Source organism: Zingiber officinale, chromosome 11A, assembly GCF_018446385.1.
Source record: "Zingiber officinale cultivar Zhangliang chromosome 11A, Zo_v1.1, whole genome shotgun sequence".
Taxonomy (NCBI): Eukaryota; Viridiplantae; Streptophyta; class Magnoliopsida; order Zingiberales; family Zingiberaceae; genus Zingiber; species Zingiber officinale.
The window spans coordinates 3,640,335-3,661,005 of NC_056006.1; the positions used below are offsets into that span (position 1 = coordinate 3,640,335).

At 35.8% G+C, this 20,671-nt stretch overlaps 1 pseudogene; it reads left to right on the top strand.

Moving 5' to 3' along the window:
• Positions 1-16,654: 16,654 nt before the first annotated feature.
• On the top strand, positions 16,655-19,589 carry LOC122032186 (annotated as a pseudogene).
• The last annotated feature ends 1,082 nt before the right edge of the window (positions 19,590-20,671 follow it).

Sequence of the window (20,671 nt, forward strand, 5' to 3'; positions counted from 1 at the left end):
TTTGGGGTTATGAGACTTACGTTCGACGATAAGTCTCATATAAACTATGATCCAAATCAGATAAGTACTATTTTGTTGGATATCCTAAAGAAACAAAGGGATATTACTTCTATAATCCCACACAAAGTAAGGTGTTTGTTGCCAGAACTAGTATCTTTCTAGAAAGGAAATTTATTGCTAGAAAAACTAGTGGAGTGAATCGATCTTGAAGAAATTCAAGATACACAAACTAGCACTGACACCTTGATGGAAATTGAACAGGTACCACAAGATGTTGAGAATCATGAGTTTGTTACACCACAAGAAGTTGTGGAACAACAACCTGTTCAAGTATCACATGCTCTACGCAGATCTGATAGGACTCGTTGTCAACTTGACTCTATATAATTTGGGCCAAAATTATATAAGTTTGTTAATAAATAAAAATTTGATCTATATAACTTTAAATTAAACTCACCAGATTCATAGTATGCTTAACAATGAATCGAGATCCTGATGTATGCCGAGCGGATCCGATACTCGAGTCACCTAGCTCTATATTCCTATTTTCTCGAGCTTTTAAAGCCTTTGTCTGCCATCTCTCTACAGATCAAGTGGTCATCCATGCACCCCAGATTTCATCGGATACATAAGCTGGTCTTATACCATTCTTTCTCATATAATATAAGAGGTTTTTGTATAATTTGACACAATAAATATTTCAAGTTGTTGCAAATTCTGCCTTGTGTCCATCCTCCCACGTATATATTTTCTATAATTAAAACTTGAAAATTTAGTATATTAAAGGATAAATATATTGTACATATTCAATTTTACCACAAATTCATTATAATAAAAATCCTTCGTCTCCTAGTTTCAACAACCCTAAGCACTGTAGATCCACGGAGTGGTGCTGGATGGTCTACCATGATATATAATATCTACAAAATAATTTATAGCACATCATAATAAAGTTTTCTAACATGATAATTAAGCAACAAAACATGATTGATATATAACTTACTTGATAAACAATAATGCTAAAATTTAATAATACTAGACTCTAGAAACATTTCTACTCAACATTAATAACTTCTAAGTCATCGTCGCTAGACTCTGTCAGTTCAGTAAGATCCTCACTGCTGGATATCTTTCCATCATCTATCTCCTCGTAAGTGATATTAACATCTACAAGTAATTGTGATGTAGATTCGAGTTATGAATCAACTGAATGTCTCTCTACTTCATCATTCTGAAATGCATCATGGTTTAAACAGTGATAGTGTTTGACATTTCTATAGTCGAATGGGGCTTCATTTGACAAATAGACAACTATTTACTAGATCTTCTTCTCTTCATAGGATATTCAAGATAAAAAAACTTGACTTGCTTGTACCCAAAAATGAAAGGTTCAAACTTATTAAACCTTCTGTTTGCATTAACCTCAACTAAATTATAATTTGGATGTATTCTGATACCTATTCTTGGGGTCTTTCGTGCTCATGCTTGCTCATGCTCATGATGCCACATCATGTGACAAGCTATAGCGGCAGATGCATACAAGCATTGAAGTTTAGCAGTTAACAGAAAATAATACATCACTTTCCAAGCAATATTTTTCTTCTTCTTCCTTGGTATGTGAGTGCGATGCTTAAAACAAGGGTAAGTACAACTTTTGTATTCATTCAGATTATTGCCTTCATTTCAAAATATAATGCAGTTGTTTATACAACAATCAATCTTCTCTATAGGCAAACCTAAACTTCTGATCAATTTGTTTGTTTCATAGAAGCTATTAGTCATTATATTATCAGAAGGGAGCAACTCTGACATTAATTAACAAATGTAATCGTAACATTTTTCAGAAAAATGATGTTCTGCTTTCATATTCAATAACCTTGCAGTAGCTGATAGTTGAGAATGACTAGAATACCTTCCCACACTTCTCTTTTACTAGCTTTTAACATTTCATATAGTTGCTGATATTCAGGTATTGATATTTCATCTATATTGGGATAATAAACTACATTCATCGCATTTAAACTATTGATTGCATTGTAATATTAATATTAGTTGATGTTTCAGGAGTGGTAATAGTTATCCCAGATGACGAACCACCAGAAGACCCAATTGGTTTATATAAATAAGGCTCTCAGTGACAGTACCAATTGTAGTAATTTAGTACAAAACTATTTCTACATATATGCATTTTTACAATATTCTCATCACGGAAAGCTCTATTTTAACATTTTTTATGATTGTACGAACACCGTAACTCAACATCATTTATATATTCTTGATGACTTTTAGCAAAGTTCACAAATGGTTCAACTTCAGCAATAAAATCATCTTTGATAAATTCATTTTCTAATCAATTGTACATCCAAACTTTGCTCATATACATTGTTACCTAATGAGAATATAATTTGAAACATTATTAAACTTGTATAATTTGAAATAAGCTTAAATAAAGCATTATGAGCTCAATTTCATCTCATGATCTTCGTATCATATTACCGAAAATCTCCTCTACACTAAAGCAAATGAATGATAAATTTAGAATAGAATGGTATTGCTTAGGGTATCATTACAAACTTAGAATTTCATGTTATTGCTTAGGGAATCATTATAAACTTAGACTTTCTAATAAATACATGTTGTTGCTTAGGATATTATTAATGAAATAGAAATACATATAATGAAACTAACTCTAATAAACAAAAGATAATGCAAGTAAAACAAATCTAATCTATAGAACAATGAACATGCAAATTATCAAATCCACCTAAACATTACATCTAAGTTTTGTTTGTCTCAGATATTTGAGATCCTCTGCATAAGTTTAAAGAGGTTCAAATAAATAGGTATTAGCCACAAATATGCAATGAAACAATTAAGGAACTATACGTTTGAGCAAGTGCCTACGACTGGCCGCAAGCAGCCCCTGCAGTGGTCAGTTATGGCCGCGAGCTAGCTCCTGCAGTAGCCGACAAAGGCCGTGAAGGCCCTTGCAGCCAGCAACGAGCAGGCCCTTGTGGCGGTGGGCTAGCCGCAAGCAGGCCCCTACGACGGCGGGTCGGCCGCGAGCAGGCCCCTACAGCGGTCGGTCGACCGTGAACATGCCACTGCGAGGCCCGACGACAAGGGCTTGAGACCGCTCATGTGCGCGTGAAACTTTAAGGAAAAGACGAGGGAGAAGGAGAGGAGCATACTCCGAGTTGCTGGTTGCCGATCGTCGAGAATGGGAGAGGACATGGGTTGCTGATCACCAAGAATGCAGGGAGAAGAAAGGAGATCAGACCGTGTGCTGAGAAAGATCACGGGGGGAGGGGGGGGGAGGAGGAGAGGAGATCGCGAGCCCTAATTTCTATTTGGGTTTTCCAACAGAATTAAAATTCCGTCGGTAAACCTCGAAACCCTAAACTCGTAAGCCCCGTTTTAAGATTTTTTGACTAAATTTGAATTCTATCGGTAAATCCCAAAACCCTAAAATCATAAACCCCTAAACCCGTAAGCCCCGTTTAAGATTTGTCTAGCGAATAATAATTTCAATCGGTATTTGCTGACTGAATTATATTCAGTCAGGGATTCTATCGTTATTCACATGATTTTTTGTAGTGGAAACAAGCATTCATGAATAAGTTTAGTGTTCAGCTTGATAACAACAACAACAACAACAACCAAGCCATTTCCCACTAGGTGGGGTCGGCTGTATGAATCCTTTTACGCCATTGAACTCTATCTCCTATTATATCATCATCTATATTTAAATAAATTTTATCTTATTTTATTGTTGCTAACCAAGTCTTTTTTGGTCTTCCTCATCCTCGTTTTATATGCATGTTTATCATAGTTTCACATCGCTTAACTGGAGTATTTATTGGTCGTTTAAGTACATGTCCGTACCATCTTAAACGTGTCTCTCTGAGTTTTTTCTCAATAGATGCAACTCCTACTTTCTCTCTAATGCTCTCATTTCTTATTTTGTCCATCCTCGTATGTCCACACATCCACCTTACCATCCTTATCTCTGCAACTCTCATCTTCTGCTCATGTACTCGAGTCATAGCCCAACATTCAGCTCCATATAACATAGCAGGTCTAACTACGATTTTATAGAACTTACCTTTAAGTTTAAGAGGTACTTTACGGTCACATAAAACACTCGACGCTCCCCTCCATTTCACCTATCCTGCTTGTATTCTATGTAAGACATATCTCTCAATCCCTCCATCATTTTGTAAAAATGATCCTAAATATTTAAATCTCTCGGTTCCAGGCAACTCGTCCTCTCCTATCTTAACAATTGTTTCATTACTTCTAATATTGCTAAACTTAAATTCCATATATTTCGTCTTTAATCTACTAAGCTTAAAACTTTTCCCTTATAGTGTTTCCCTCCAAGACTCTAGCTTAGCATTTACTCCTTCACGTGTCTCATCTACCAAAATAATATCATCTGCAAACAACATGCACCACGGTACTGTGTCTTGAATGTGTGCAGTGAGTTCGTCCATAATTAATGCAAAAAGAGCTTGTTAATTTATGTTCATTCAATATACATAATATTAATTAAACAAATAAGGTTGAACAGTTTGTTAAGCTAAACAAACAAGCTTGAATACATATGTGTTCAGCTCGTTAACATCCATGAACAATGTTCGTGAATAATATATGTTCATAAATAATGTTCACGAACCATATTCATTAATAAAATATTTTTCAATATGTTAAATAAATAATAAAATAAAATAAATAAATTTAAATTATGAACCTCAATAATCAATCAAACAACTAAAAGTTTTAAACCATCAAGCAAGCTTGAATTAAGAGCTCGATGACATCTAAACGAACTAAATCCGAATTAAATTCAAGCTAAGCTTGAATTGAGAGCTTGATAATATTTAAACGAACCAAGCTCAAGTCAAACTTCAAAAAGCTCAAGCTCATAAAAATTAAACCAAGTCAAGTTTAAACAATCATTTTAAAAGGTTGGTTCATTTTAAACTCGACTTGGCTAGACTCGGTTACCTTATCAAATAAGTTTAAATACCCCAAAGCTCGGCTAGTTTATCGCACTTGATTTAAATTTGTTATTTTATGTTATTGTATTTATTCAACTTATTTATTAAAAAACTATCATTTTAAATTGAGCTAAAAAAAGTTACAATATATATAATTTAATTCAAACATTTATCTAATAAATGAAATATATTATTTTAAACATTTTTAGTAGATTTAAATGTTAAGCGAATGCAAATAAACTTTTATGCATCGACTTTGTTCATTTACGACCCAAAAATTGCGAACTCGATATTGCTGAAAAATGAACAAAACTGGATCTTGAAAACTACTCTTGAAGCATTTTCATTTAATTGGCTTGTTTCTAAACAAACAAACAAACAAATAAAAAACTAAATAAGTATTGCAAATTGTTATTATTTTTCTTTATTTTCTTCATTCTTGTAGGTCAAATAAAATAAATTATTTGAAATCCATTAAATTGATCTTCTTTATGTTCTTATTCAAATAAATGAAGAAGAACAACTCGAAAATAATTTATTTTTTTACTCTCCTCGTTAGTAAAAGTGAAATTTATCATTCCAACAGTTTCACATAATAAATCTCACGATCATTTGTAAAGAGATAAATCGAAAAATTATAATTAGTCAGTACGGAGAAGGACTTTTTTCCTCGATTTTGTGAGATTCGAACTTTTATCCTATAATAACAACTTTACTTTACACTAACCAACTCAACCTTATCCGGGGCATTTCTTTACTCTCCTTGCTGCTAAGATCGATGACTTATAATTTAAATTAGTGTCAAATCTTTACTCTAACAATAATTTCGATTTGATTTGATCGAATTAAAGTTGACTTATTTTGATATTTATATATATATATATATATATATATATAGTTGTCCTACGTTCAACTTAATTAGCTGGCCTAATCAAAATTAATTATTCAAATATAATGTTTATATCTTTCTCAACAAGAGAAAATAAATCAACTTGACATTTTATTTATTTAAAACTAGCTTATTGTATTAAAACACTACGAGTTGACCATGTTAAAATAAAACAACTTTGTGTTTTTTATTTTATTTATACTGGTTTATTGTCTTAAAATAATGCCAGTTGACTCGTATCTAGCTTGGACCAGGCAGCCATCGGGCTCATAAGCAATTTGCGCCTCTTGACCAGGCGGCCATCGAGCTCATAAGCAAATTGTAAGTTCATGGCCAAACGACCACTAGGAGAGGAGCCCATCATAAGACCTAGTTAGTAGCTGTAACACTTGTGAATGCTTCTGCATCATTGAGAAGGCGTTTGATTCTTTTTTAGAATCGGAATGAGAATTATAGTATTATAGAATGAGAATGAGTATGAGCATGAATATCATTCTTAAAAGTAATATTTGGTTAGTTGAATATTTTCTATCGGAATAAATTAAAATTTTTTTTTACCCTTAAAGGAAAATAAAAGAACCCTTAAAGGAAAATAAGAGAAAAAAATTAGATGTGAGAGAAATTTGAATATGAGAGAAAAATATAATCTGAGAGAATGATGAGAGAGAAAGTATGATGAGAGAAAGCGTAATGGAAAAAATAAAGAGAGAGAAAGTGCGGTGAGAGAAAATGAGTAAAGAGAGTGTGATGGGAGAGAGCATGATTATAGAAGATGAGAAAAAAATATGATGAGAAAGGATGAAGAGAGAGAAAGTGTAATGAGAAAAAAATGATAAGAGAGAGAGTGATGGCTGAGATTGAGGAGAGAGAAAGTATGATGAGAGAAAAAAGATGGAAGATAGTGTGATGGAAGATATTAAGGAGAGAGAAAGTGTGATGAGAGAGAAAGTTAATGAGAAAAAAGAAAGAAAATATGATGAGAGAGATTAATAGGAGAGAAAAGTGGGTAATAAAATGAGGAGAGATAAATATGATGAGAGAGAACAAGGAGAGACAAAGTAATATGAAAGAAAAATTAAATAAATATATTTTGATATTTGATATTAAGAGGAAAATTTTTAATTTTAGGTCAAGGGTATTTTTGGAATAAGGGAATATTTTGATTGTTGAAAATAGAATAATGACTCATTGAAGGGGGAAGACATGTGAATAAGTAATTATCAATTATAAGGATTCATTCCCTTATTTGTATTTTATTTCTGTAATCCAAACATTAACAATGATAATCAATAATTGTTATTCTCATTCTCTACTCTTATTCCTTTAAATCTAACACCTCTTAGTATTTTTATGCTTATTATTGCTTGAGAATTTTAGAGTGCGTTTTATTTGTGTATTTTTTTTTATTTTTTTAAAAAAGTGTATTTTTAGTAGCTGTAACATTTGTGAATGCTACTACATCATTGAGTTTTTATGCTTATTTCTTGAGAATTTTAGAGTGCCTTTTATTTGTGTAGTTTTTTATTTTTATTTTTTTAAAAACGTGTATTTTTTTAAAAGATAGAAAATAATTTTTAGATATTCTTTATTTCTTTAAAAAATATTATCTGTTTTTTTAAAAAAAATAGATATAAAAAATACAAACTAAACATTATTTTTTTTAAACAAGTATTTTCTAAAAAAAAAAAATGTACAGATCAAATGTATCCTTATTATTTCTATCTAAAATAAAATGACAATTTACCAAAAGACGTACTAAGGTTAATGTATTTACCAAAAAGCGTATCACAATTTTGTATTTACCAAAAGGCGAAGTTTACCAAAGTTAATTCCCAGATTGCCCCTCTGGCTAACCTGGCAACCGCCTTTTTCAAACACATTTTTCCAAGCATCCAAGCCGAAAGTAGAATAGAAAAATAATTTGTGGTTCGGATACACGTCTTCTCACCGTCTCTCTCTCTTCATCCCTCTGTGTGGTGTTATAAACTTGAAAGAAAAAAAAATATATGAACCCTGCGCTTGCCATTACTGCTCGTGGTGGTTGGCGATTGCAATAGACCAGTTAGAGGACAAATTAAGTTAAGAAGATCAGCCGAGAAGGACAAAGTTCTTGCAAGAGGGAAATTAGTAGAAACACACATTTAAAGATTTAGACATGTATGTATGGATTTTTTTACTGTAAAATAGGGTAGTGAAGGTAAATAAAAAGTACACCATTTGTGTGTAAAGGGTGGCAGCAAAAAGTGGTTTTATGGTTAATTTTGGTTGTGTGGGGAATAATATTCAATAACACCTGAATTATGATGTAATAGAAGACTTAATCAATTTAATTCATGTTAGTTTTTGACGTAGATAGTTAAGTTTGGCTAAAAATTGTTTATTTATGGTTTAGGGTTTAGTCAGTGGTGGATCTAGTTTACAAGAAGTATCTGCTTCAAAAGTGACCTGATATCATAGATATCATGCCCAACGTGGGCCTGATATGTATGATATCAGGCCCAACGTGGGCCTGATATATATGATATCAGGCCCACCTTGGGCCTGATATCGATAATGTGTTATGTGGTTAAAACTTTGCTTTTACATCAGACCCTTCCTAGTTTGAGCAAAATTACAATTTAACTACAGAAAAAGATTATGGAGTTGCAAATTTACTAAAATAGTTTGTAATTTATTTATCAGGGATGATCATATAACTGACGAAATTCTATCTGAGATATGGAATACTCTTGATGCAACTTCTAGCATTGGACATGCAGATAATGTAGGAGAAGTATCCAGAACAAATATTCCATCATCTTCACAGTATAGTTGTGTGTATAACACAAATAGAAATACAAGCAGTAATTTCACATTTGATCTAAATGAAGAAGCTAGTATTCAAGAAGATGAGGTTCTGAACCCGTGTGCAACACTTGTTGATTACTATGAGCCTAGTTAGAGTGAGGAGGAAGGGTATTATAACCGAAATGGAGAGGAAATGCAATGCAATACAGATGTACAAGAATTCTTTGCTGATGATATGCAGATTGAACAATATGAAATATCTCAAGAGCAGTATAGTGACTTAGAGGAGGAGTTCCCAATAGCTGATGATCCATATATTCTAAATTCTCAATTGCTCCAAAGGGCAATTGAAGAGGCAACATATCAGCATGAATTTTTTGTAGGACAGATATTTCAGTCTCGACAAGAGTTCAAGAATCAACTTGTGAAGCATGCCATGGTTAAACATATGAGATATAACCCAGTTAACACTAGGAAAAATAAAGTAAAAGCTGTATGCTTCAATCAACCGTGTAAGTGGAGAGTAGTTGCCAGGGGGGATGTCGAGTTCATTGTTACGAAATATATAAAGGAACACCAATGTGGCACCATTAGGGAAAGTGCTGATCATCAAGCATGCTCTTCATCCTTTGTAGCTTCTTTTGTTGAAGAGCAATTTCTTGCTAATGAACAATACAAGCCAAGTATGATTATAGCAGATATAAAAGCCAGGTTCGGAGTGACCATATCCTACAGAAAAGCTTACATAGCTCGAGAGAAAGCGATGAAGAAAGTTATTGGAGATTATGATCAAGCATATAGAGATCTTCCACTATATCTGCGTGAGTTAAGAGTAAGGGATCCTGAAACCTATGTTGCACTACACAGGAATGGGGATAATCAGTTCCAACGATGTTTTTGGGGTTTTGGAGCTTGTAGGAGAGTATTCAGGTCTTATCTGCATAAATTAATTGGAATTGATGCCACACACCTAAGAGGCAAATATCCGGGTGTGTTGTTGATGGCTACATCAATAGATGCTAATGACAATGTACTCCCAGTAGCCTTTGGTATCGTTGAAATTGAATATGGGTCTGCATGGGAGTGGTTTCTGGATCATACGAAGAGATTCTTTAATGTTGATCCAGAGTCAATGAGTATAGTATCAGATAGACATCGTGGCATTATAGCAGCAGTTAGGAAAGTCTACCCTACTGCCCATCATGCTTTTTGTTGCCACCACATGTCTTGCAATATGGTAACAGATACTGGCAGTAGGTCAGGTTTAGGGTTGTTTTGGGCAGCTGCTCCAGCAAACACAACACTACAATATGATCTCATAATGCAGTCCATGCTTGAAAAACATCCAGATGCTCATAAGTGGCTTCAGAACATTGACCCTAAAAGATGGGCTAATGTACACTTTAGTGGGAGAAGGTACACAATGCTAACCACCAATTGTGTAGAGAGTTTAAATGCTTTGTTCAAGGAGACGCGTGAACTTCCGATAAACAGGTTAATTGATAATACCAGAAGAAAGGTAGCTCAATGGTTCTGTAACCGTAAGGAGGAAGCGTCGAAATGGTATGTAGCGTTGACACCTCATGCTACCAAAGAAATGCAATCAAGGAGGGAGAAAGCTAGACGATATAAAGTCCACCCCTACTCTCAATCCGAAATGGAAGTAGAGACATGGGGTGCTTCATACATTGTTGATTTGGAGAGGAAATATTGTAACTGTGGGGAGTTTCAAATTTCAAGATTGCCTTGCTCACATGCAAATGCCGTCATAATTCACCGGAACATGGATACACTCTCATATTGTGAGCATCACTTTCATTCACATAATTGGAAAACGACATACATGGATCGTATTTACCCCTGTCGAAGAAAAGAATTTTTGCCTAGGGGTGTCAACAACATTATAGTGCTATGTCCCCGTAGCCTTGTGCAGCCTGGTAGGTGAAAGAAGGCAAGGATCGAGTCAAAACATAATGGGAAGGTAAAAATTAAATGCAGCAGGTGCAAATAACTGGGCCATAATCGGAGGACCTGTAGAATGCCGTCAGCCCCTGGATCTTGACTGAATTGTAAATTGGAGGAGTTGAGGCATATGTTTTGTATGAAGTACATAAATAGGTTTGTAAGACAAACAGTTGTTAAAAGTGATGTTTGTGTTATATACGTTTATGGAGTATTTAGTTTGTGTTACAGTTTTATGGTAGGTATGAGAAGTGTAAACCATCACCTACAAGGCAGAAATAATACTTCACACCATATCTCCATTGTGTCAAATAAAAATGCGATACATTTCAATTCAACAGGAAGTGGTTCGTAATTTCAAAGTCACATTAATATGTAGTGAAATATAGATGTGTTAAACATGCACAAAGAGAGTGTAGTAATCCTTGCAAAATAAGATAGGACAGCAGTTCTAGGTCATTGAAATGGGGTATAAATATGTTTTGACATCAGATATACCATCTTCCCAGGTAGACCTTCACAGGGGACTTGATTTCATGTAGATCTAAATAGGAGAAGGTCATCAGTGGGTTTAGGTCAAAACCCACTGATGGACCTTGACACCTCTGATTGGACCCATTTCAGCTATAGTGGTATTCTGGAGATGCAAGGACTCCAAATATGCTGGCAAATCATTATTTATATATCTATAGGTGCTGGGAAAAAACAATATAAAATCATGCTTCGTTAGGCCTGATATGCTTGAATATCAGGCCCAACGTGGGCCTGATATGACTATCATTTAATAAAGCATTATTCTATCTCCTCCTAATATAAACTCCAAGCATTCTTACAGGGGCCTGATCAAAATAATAAAATAACATCAATTTTAATAGTCACCTTCCATAGGGTAGAAAAGAAAAGCTGTGCACTGTTCCGTGCCTACTGGCACGGAGCCATACTTCCTAATCCATGGTGTATAAATTATGTTTGACACCATAAATACCATCTCCCCACCAAGACCTTCACAGGGAACTTGATTTCATGAAAATCCAAGTAGGGGAGGGCCATCAGTGGGTTTTGGTCAAAATCCACTGATGGACCTAGACACCTCTGATTGGACCCATTTCAGCTCTAGTGGTATTCTGGAGTTGCAAGGACTCAGAATCTGGTGGCAAATAATTATTTAAATATTTATAGGTGCTGGGAAAAATTTAAAATACAATCAACCTCCGTTGGGCCTGATATGCTTGGATATCAGGCCCAACGTGGGCCTGATATCCAAGCATATCAGGCCCAAAGTGGCCTTGGTATGGTATCCTTTCTTATAAATTTATACTATCTCGCCTTTCTATAAACTCAAAATGTGCTACCATGCTCCTTATGAAAAAATAAATGGCAACTGGCACAGAGCCATACTTCCTAATCCATGGTGTATAAATTATGTTTGACACCATAAATACCATCTCCCCAGCAAGACTTGTAAATCCAAGTAGGGGAGGGCCATCAGTGGGTTTTGGTCAAAACCCACTGATGGACCTAGACACCTCTGATCGGACTCATTTCAGCTCTAGTGATATTCTGGAGTTGCAAGGACTCAGAATCTGGTGGCAAATAATTATTTAAATATTTAGAGGTGCTGGGAAAAATTTAAAATACAATCAGCCTCCGTTGGGCCTGATATGCTTGGATATCAACGTGGGCATGATATCCAAGCATATCAGGCCCAACGGATGCTGATTGTATTTTAAATTTTTCCCAGCACCTCTAAATATTTAAATAATTATTTGCCACCAGATTCTGAGTCCTTGCAACTCCAGAATACCACTAGAGCTGAAATGAGTCCGATCAGAGGTGTCTAGGTCCATAAGTGGGTTTTGACCAAAACCCACTGATGGCCCTCCCCTACTTGGATTTTCATGGAATCAAGTCCCCTGTGAAGATCTTGCTGGGGAGATGATATTTATGGTGTCAAACATAATTTATACACCATGGATTAGGAAGTATGGCTCCGTGCCAGTTGCATTTTGTATATTGTGATTTATATTTGACTAATCACTATGCAATATTATTAATATTCTAGTGACAGTTTCTAATCTTCTCATACACTACATACCATCGTATTATACAACAAAGACTACATACAAAGATATTAAAAGTCCTACACTACGTAATAAGTGCATTTACATACTATACAAGTTTTTGCCTTACAAGACTGGATATTTAATCCAATGTTTGAAAATACTTATCCCTCAAAATTGCTACCATTACATCAATTCTAATCTTTTTCATGTCTCCTTGTTTGAAGTCCATCTTCATATCATATAGGAGACATCGAATGTATTGCATCACAAAGAAGTCACAGTCAACGCTGTAAAGAACAACAGCATTTTAATTGTCAATATTTTTTTATCAATTATTTATATTCACAGGTTGTGCTCGATTTACCTTGCTTGTTGTTGTGGACATTCAATTGTGCGAGATACCCATCTATCAAACGGATAATGCCTTTCCAAGTTTGGATGAATAGCAGCAACGTCCTCACGACTATATAATTTAAAATCTGATACCTGAAGATTGAAGAGGAAATTTCTATTTTCCACCAAATAGCATTTATATTAAAATACAAACCTACACATTATTATTAGATGCTCACCGCTGCTTCAAATTCATATTTGTATTTACTTCCACTTGCAAGAGAATTGTACTGATTGAACGTCATTGATTTGGTGTCCACCACTAGCAAGTGGAAGTGTGCATTATCACTGCACAAAGGTATAAATATATACCTTACCTTTTCATCTCGTCTATCCGTCTTTATCATGTGTTGGAAGGCAAACTTACTTGACGATTTCATTAATGACTACAAATATGCAAAGTTATACATACATAACCAACTAATAAAAAGAATTCTATTTTTTACTATAATCAAATCAATTCCTTACTGTGAAGAATGTTGAACAATATATTGACTTGTTGTATGTGCTTCCAGACGGGAATGCCCCCCTAAATAAAATTTTACAATACTTGATCTAGTAGCTTCTTTTTTGTTTAAGAAGTAAGTTAGAAAAAGGTCACTGGATGCTTTAGCTGAATCAATCGGAATTGAAGCTCCTCGGTCTGCAATACCGAGCAGCAATGAAACGTCTCCTCTTGTGAAGCAAACCGGAACACCTGACCAAGTTAAATTATTATTAGACTTCTACCAACACATACAAAAGTATTAGGAACACCGTGGACATGATACAATGTCATATCAAGCACTGATACTCCATCGTATCAGGCCCACGTTGGGCCTGATACGACATCGTATCAGCCCCACCTTTAGCAAAAGCTTAAATTTTATCATACAACTACTTTGTAATTAAAATACAAAATTATAAATTGTACCTGAGAATCTAAAGGTTTGACTACTTGAATCCCAATTTTCAAATATATTTACCAAAATTCCACGGATGTGCTGCATATCTTCTATGTCCAAAAAAATACGAAAGGGTGACTGTTTGATCAGTACTATGTGTCGGTCATGTAAAATAACACAGCCTCCATGCGTTCCTTTCTTCGTGGATGGTTGAAAAAAACTTTTAAAGTGACCGAGGACACTGTTCCAATGCAGTTTCTGTCCAACATCAACTGAACCCTATACTTTATAAAAATAAAAAAATTTAAATCATACTAGTTCAGCTTCTCAATATCACAGAGTTTGTAAAATGATAACCTTTACAGTTAATTGATGTGGAGAGGATGATGATTCACCCGATCGACGTCTTTGCGCCATTATGATACTAGCTGATTAATGTAATGTAAACCCTAGAATCGTTCACTGATGGCTCACAAACACTCCTGGTTTTTAATTAAACTGAAATGCTAGCTAGATGCCGCTTGAGAAAAACTCAAACTGATGGCTCACGAACACTAAACTAGGGTTTCACAAGACCGAGCTGCACTCGCATGTCACGAAGGAGGGAGGTACCCTAATGATCGTTTTTTTTAATATCTAAGTTTTTTAAAAATATAGTTCGGATGCCTGGGAAATGATGACTGATCAGAGGAGTTGGTTGGCGGTAGGGTTATATTCGGTAATATACATTACTTACCTGCGTCTTTTGATAAATACAAAATCATGATACATTTTTTGATAAATACATTAACCTTAGTACGTCTTTTGATAAATTATCGAAAATAAAATAATAATCAAGAAATCATCTAATACGACAAATAAAATTCTTAACTATTACCATTTATAATAATAAAAAACGATTCACTCCTCAATTTTCCTTCTGTCAACTGTGAGCCAGACGGACACAATAAGTTGACTGCTTATATAATTCGTGGGTTCACGTGCTTTCTCTGTCAATCATACAAGCTACTTATGGGCTGTCATGTGAGCCAATAAGTTGACTGCTTATATATTTATTTAAAATTAGGTTGTTGTATATACGACTTGAGAAAGTAAAATAATATGACTCGACCTTTTATTTTATTTAAACTGGTTTGTTGTGTTATTTATATATTAATTAGCAATTGTCGAGCCGAATCGAGATTTAGGATGTTTAAATTTATTTGATAAGATAATCAAATCAAGTCGAGTCGAGTCGAGTTTAAAATGAACCACGCTTTTGAAATAAGTGTTCAAACTTGACTTGCTTTATTTTTTTATGAGCTTGAGCTTCTTTGAAGCATAACTTGAGCTTGGTTCGTTTAGATGTTATCAAGCTCTCAATTCAAGTTTGACTTGAGTTTGGTTTGAACTTGATTTATTTAGATGTTATCAAGCTTTCAATTTAAGCTTGACTTGAGTTTGGTTCGAGTTTGGTTCATTTAGATGTTATCAAGCTCTCAATTTGAGCTTGTTTGATTGTTTGAAATTTTCAATTGTTTGATTGATTATTGAGCTTGATAATTTAAATTTATTTATTTTATTCTATTATTTATTTAGCATATTAAGAGGAGTTTTATTAATGAATATGGTTAATGAACATTGATCATGAACGTTAACGAGCTGAACACATATATGATCAAACTTGTTTATTTAGCTTAACGAGCTATTTTTTTTTTCTTCTTCGTTCACGCTGTAACGAAGCCACGCTCACCGCGCCTCGTCGCCGCTGGCCACCCGCCGCTGCCACTTGCCCACCGCCGAGCTGAGAGGAAGTCAAGGGGATCTAGTCGCGCCGGATTCCGGCCACGATCGGGCCTGAATCCGGCCGAGATCTCGCCGGAATCTGGCACGATCGCGTTCGGTCGTGACGCGTCCGGAATCCGGCCGCGATTGGTCGTGCCGAAATTCAGCCGTGATCGGCCACGCCGGAATCCGGTCGTGATCGCGCTGGATTCCGGTCGCGATCGTGTCCTGAATCTGGCGCGATCGCCGCCGGATTTCGGATGCGTCACGATCGAACGCGATCGCGCCAGATTCCGGCGAGATCGCGGCCGGATTCAGGCCCGATCGTGGCTGGAATCCGGCGCGACTAGATCCCCTCGCCGTCGAGACTTCCTCTCAGCTCGGCGGTGGGGAGGCGGCAGCGGCCGGAATCCATGCCGCGATCCCCGACGGGTTCACCCCTTGGCTATAGTGTGGGTGGGTCCAAGAGGCTAGAGGCCGCCGGCGATGGGCAGATGGCTGGCGGCCGGGCTGGTGGCGGGCGCGCGAGGTGGCGAGCGTTGAGGCGCGGTGAGCAGCTTCGACTAGAATGAAGAAACACAAGAAAAACTTATATTTAAAAAATAAAAAAATATTTAAAAAAATCAAATTCTGTAGATCGCGGATGAGTCCGCATGGCCAGGTCTGTAATTTACAAAATTATATATATATATATATATATATATAGAAAAATGATATTCTCAAAGAAAAAAATTCAAGAAAAAGTTCAAGGATAGACACATAAAATGATGGGTCCACAAAAAATGAAATGATGAGTCATGACTTTATGTGTCTATACTTAAATTTTTTCTTGAGTATTTTTTTTCTTCAACGTATCATTATTTATATATATATATATATATATAAACACAAACTGTAATTAGCAAAGCACCGGTTGGAGTTGAGATCGACAAAGGCTGATAGCTATCTCTCGATATGGAGGCTGCTTTCATCTCCCTACTGATCAACAAGCTCGGCGAAATTGCAGTCGGCCAAGCGCAGAGCAGATGCTCTCTGCTACTGCTGCAGCACACAACTCCACCTTTAGATCAGATTCATGCTCGGGTGGAACGAATCACCGGCGAGTTCAAAGTGATGCAGGCCTTCCTGGAAGGCTCTAATTGGTCGACTGCAGCTGCTACTGACAAACCACTCGAGGCATGGATCGAACAGGTGACACCATTTCTTGTATTTCTTTGACTTTATTAATTCTTCGATGCATTCAATTGATCATTGTGTGTATTAGGTGAGGGAGGTGGCCTTCAAGATAGAAGACATCATCGATGAATACCTCTATCTGGTTGGAAGACAACGGGAAAGGACATGGAAGAATTGTCTCATGGCACCATCTGACCTTTGTTTCAATCTTGCTAAGGCTTGGCGTGGTATTGATTCTCGGTTAGAGAAGTTGGAGACAGATCTTTCTGAACTGACAAGCAGGAGAGATCGATATGGTTTAACGATAAGCGGCAACGATGATAGAGTGAAGAATTCAGAAACAAACAACACGCATCATTATCGAGCTTATTCACCCATGTTAACTGATGAAGATGATTTAGTGGGGATAGAAGTGAACAAATCTAAGTTGCTTTCGTGGTTGACTAATGCTGATACTTGCAGGAAGATGACAGCAATTGCAGTGTGGGGAATGGGTGGCCATGGGAAAACTACCCTCGTCTCAAATGTCTATCGCAATAATACTGTGAAGAGTCACTTTGATTGTCAGGTATGGGTTACAGTTTCACAAACTTATAGTGCACTGGAAGAACTCCTAAGAATAATGATCCAGGAAATCTTCAAGGGAAAAAAGGTGCCTGTCCCAAATGGTATCACTACCATGCAAAGATTAGAGTTATTTGACATCATCAAAGAAAGTTTGCAACAAAAGAGATATATAATTGTGTTAGATGATGTTTGGCATGTAGACTTGTGTAATGATATTAGTCGTGCTTTTGTTGATAGCAACAATGGAAGTAGACTAATTATTACCACTAGAATGCATGAAGTAGCAAGGATGGCAAACGATGAACATATCATAAAGCTGCAACAACTTGATGAAAAAGATGCATGGATTTTGTTTTGCAAGAAGGCATTCCAAAGAGGGAACAGTAGAGATTGTCCAAAAGAGCTAGAGGATTACACTGGTAGGATTTTGAATAAGTGTCAAGGCTCACCGTTAGCTATTGTAGCAGTCGGCAGTTTATTGTCTTTCAAGGAAAAGAGTGAAACTGAATGGAAGAAAGTCCATGATCGCCTTCATTGGGAGTTGGAAAACAACCCTGCGCTAGATAAAGTGAAGAATATTCTTAACCTCAGCTTCAATGATTTGCCTGACTATCTAAAGAATTGTTTTATTTATTGTAGCATCTTCCCTGAAGATTATCTAATTAAAAGGAAGAAACTAATCCGATTATGGGTAGCTGAAGGATTCATGATGACAAGAAGCAGTGACAAATCAATGGAAGAGGAGGCTGATGACTATCTTGCTGAACTTGTGGATCGGTCCATGCTTCAGGTGGTTAAGAGAAATGGGTTTGGGAGACTTAAGACTTTCAGAATGCATGACGTTGTAAGAGAGGTAACACTAGCAATATCTAGAAGGCAAAATTTTGCATGATTCTTGATGGTTCACAATCAGTTTTGGACAACCAAATTCGTCGTGTTTCCGTTCAAACAAATGATGAATCCCTTGATTTAAGTACGAGCCTTTCACGACTTTGCTCTTTGATTGCATTTTCTACTTCCGATTTTAGAAATAGAGCAGTCTTGATCAGTTTCAAAATGTTGAGGGTCTTGGAGTTGCAGAGCCTTTATATCTCCAGCTTACCAAATGAAGTTACAACCTTGTTTAACCTTCACTATTTGGGTTTGAGGAGAACAAGAGTGCAAAAACTTCCCAACAATATCCAAAAGCTCCAGAGTCTGCAAACACTTGACCTCTGTGGTGCCAGAATAAGAAAGCTCCCGCGTGGTGTCACACAATTGAAGCAACTTCGTCACCTATTTGGGACTTGGATTGAAGTTGTATTTGGGGGATCAACTATACCTGGTTGTGTTCCAACTCTCGAAGGATCATGGCAGTGTAAGAACCTACAAACTCTGAAAGAAGTTTTTGTAACCGAGAAGCTTGTACAGAGATTGGGAGACATGAAAGAGCTCCGAACATTAGGAGCTATAGGGGTGGACCGAACCAATTGTCCTCAGATTTGTACCTCATTGACTAAGATGAGGAACCTTCGTTGCTTAAGGTTAAACTTGTTTGGAAGTGAAGATCACGAACAGCTCGACTTTGAAATGTTAAATTCTCCACCTCCTCTGCTTCAGAAGTTGGATTTAGACTTCAACTCGGTGAGATTATTTGAAGGAAAAATGCCTGCATTTATTTGTTCTTGTACAGAACTCACACATGTGAGTCTGTCGGGGTCAGGACTAATAGAAGATCCACTTCCTTCACTGGGACAATTGCATAAACTAGTGGCGTTAACATTGAGGTATGATGCATATGAGGGGCAAAAACTACAGTTTAGAACAGGTTGGTTCCTTAATCTCAAAAGGCTTTACTTAGAAGGATTGAAGAATTTAAATAACATTGTGATAGAGGAAGGTGCCATGGCAAGTTTATATAAACTATATATGGAGGATCTTCCGGAATTAAAGATGGTCCCTAGTGGCATAGAGTTTCTCACACATATCCAAAAGCTCACTCTATGTTGCATGTCTGAGGAACTAGTGGAAAAATTAAGCGAGGACGATGCCAACGAAGAAGAACGACGAAGGATTAGACATATTCCGATTGTTACCATTGAATAAGTATGAAATTAAAATAATTGTTGATGTTTGTTTGTTTATGTATGAAGTAATCCTAAAAGAGGATGGAAATATTTATAGTCATTGTATCATATGCATATATATTTCAAGAAATTATAAAGTCAATAATTAAATTGTTTACTCATGATTTTATTTTTTTTAAAAAATAATTTCATACTCTATTGACTTTTCTTTCAAACTTTCAAATAAAAAATTATTTATGTTGAGTATTATTTAAAATCAATTTTAAAATTATACAATAAATAAAATAATTAAGATCTAATTAAATTTTAAAATATAAATTAATTATTAATTTAAATAAATAAAATAAGATAATTGTAGTTTTAATTATTTTTGAATTATTATATCATGTATGCTAATTTACAAGCTATAGGATTTCAAATCACTTATGCAAACTTCTTTCTTATAATTATCTAATATTTCATTAAAAAAATGTGTCCAAGATTATAAAAAAAAAATCACATTAGTAAGTCTGCATCAAAATGATTAAAATCAACATTTCAAACCATGCTTATCAACGACTCAAGCAGAATTCAAATAGTCTGCAGATCTCTTAGCATCTTGAACTTGTAATGATTTTTTTTTGTATGATTGCATAAGCAATAAGGAGCAAACAACAGTTATAGATGTGCAGCCATGCAAGCTCTAACGAGTTATGGAGGCAACCTGATTCCAGTGAAAGGGTCGAGGATACCTGCAAACCCAAGTAGTGCATTGTGTTGGATATAAGTGATATAAATGGAGAAGAGGTGGAAGAGGAAAGAGATTCTATTGTAAATGGGACTTTAGTTGCACATTGTGAGTTTCATGACATGTTGGTTGGTTTATATCGATTCACATGCATTGAGGATATGAATAAATGCATGGGGAGAGACTTTCTCTCACCCGTGGGTGTGTAGGGGGAGTGCAAATTCAGTTCCCAGATTACACTGAACCATATTAACTCATGTGTGGGCACGACTTGTGGGTGTCAAATATTGGACCGATCGGGGCAAAATTTGCCAAAGTAGAACAACCAACATTTTATCAGTTACGCGCATAGAAAAGCAACAGGAGCTCAGCATGAACTCCACCACTTTC